Below are 1,780 nucleotides of genomic sequence, written 5' to 3'. Positions count from 1 at the left end.
TTTAGGAAGCTGTGAAATCTGAGTGTGTGTGTGTGTCTTGGGGTGCTTGGGAGGCTTGTGCTGGCACAACTTGTTCTGGTTGCATGCGCTTGCACGGTCCAATTAGTGGGGCCCTCCTGCTGTGGGGTGGAAGAAGAGTTGGAGTTGGGGTTCGGGCTGACTAAACGCAGGCTGCGTTTTCCTGCCCACTCTGCAGAACCCCTCTCATTAGCACCCCGAGGTCCGTGGGAGCTCTGGAGAGCCAGCATCCTTGCACACTTGGTAGTTTCTGCTCTGCGTGGTGTGTGTGTGTCAGCCATTTTATGTACCCACGCTTCTTTTCTCCATTCATAAATTTAATTGTGTTAATGGAGGAGGCGGGGAGGGCCGGATTCTTCGAAGCCTGCGGGGAGCAGGGCAGCTGTGTCCCGCATCAGAAGACTCACTTATCTAATAGGTTGTCCTGCCACCTGATTCAGGAGACAGATGAGCTCGGCCAATTATATGGGTCCCTCTACGATGCGAAGAATGACCTTGAACCCTATTGAGCCAGAAGCCTGCTTTGTGTTCTGTGTTCACCCACGGAAGCGACGACTTTGCCTCAGTTTAACGAGGGCTGTAGTAGATTAACTAGGGCTGTAGTAGATAATGCATCCCGTTTAAAAGGACGAGAGGAAAAGCCCATTGCAAGTGATAGAGTTGAAGCTTAGAGGACTTGTCTAGAACTTTGCTTTTGGAAGCCAAACCATCCCAGATTTGTGGCGGCCAAGTGCTTTCTGCCTCAGTGCAACCCTGTGGTTCAGAGCAGAAGCCCCGCCCCCCCTCCCAAGAGCTTGCAGTCTCTATATGGTATTTTTGAGCTGCCGGCCTTTCAGTTGGCTTAACCACTGTACCACCAGGGCTCCCATTTGGGAACCATGTGTCTGCAATGTAGGTGGATTGGGATGTGATGTCTGAACATATTAGTGGGGAGAGTACACCCTCTAACCTTCTTTCCTGTAGCCAGCTCCAACCTGTTTATACAAACTTCTTAAAAAGGAGAAATGCCAAGCGTTCACACCAAACTTACTGCCGTAGAGTTGGTGTCAACTCATGGTCCCTTGGGCAGAGAAGAACTGTGGTACAGGGTTTGTAAGGCTGTCAGTCTTTACAGATGCAGACAGCCCCATTTCTCCTGGTCAAGCAGATGGTTGGCTCCAACTGCTGACCTCTGACCTTCCCCTTACCAGGCCAGCACTAAGCACTTGTGCCATCAAGACTCCTTGAATATTCTCTCCCACTCCTTGCTGACTCCTGGCAACCACACATGACTGCCCCTGTGGGGTTCATGGGAGTAGAAAGTCTCAAAGCTTCTGGTGGTTTTGAACCTCTGATCTTGTGGTGAGGAGCCCAACACATAATCGCTATGCTATCGGAGCTTGAAAATTAGAGTGGAATAAAGCAAAATATTTAAATAAATAAATTAGAAATGATATAAGTCAATTTTGCTAGATGTTCTACTGGGAAATTATTTTATTCAGGCGTTCCTGTATTAGAAATTTCTGTCTTAAGGACTACTTCTACAGGCTCATCAGTGCTATGAGTACATAGTTCTATTCATATGTTAAGAATTAAGGCTGCAGATGGACATTGGGCTTCAACTCAAGTACTCCCTTAACACAAGAACACTTTGTTCTAACAATCTGGCATTCTATGCTGCTCACCTTCCCGACAGGATCACTGAAGACAACATGGGTGCATAAGCAAATGTAGTGAAGAAAGCTGATGGTGTCTGGCTATCAAAAGATGCCACATCTGGGGT

The sequence above is a fragment of the Echinops telfairi genome, unplaced genomic scaffold (genome assembly GCF_000313985.2).
Source record: "Echinops telfairi isolate 266 unplaced genomic scaffold, ASM31398v2 ScPeMD7_5868;HRSCAF=6743_0, whole genome shotgun sequence".
Classification (NCBI taxonomy): domain Eukaryota; kingdom Metazoa; phylum Chordata; class Mammalia; order Afrosoricida; family Tenrecidae; genus Echinops; species Echinops telfairi.
The sequence above is the reverse complement of the archived record's forward strand: the minus strand, read 5'-3'. Positions refer to the sequence as shown.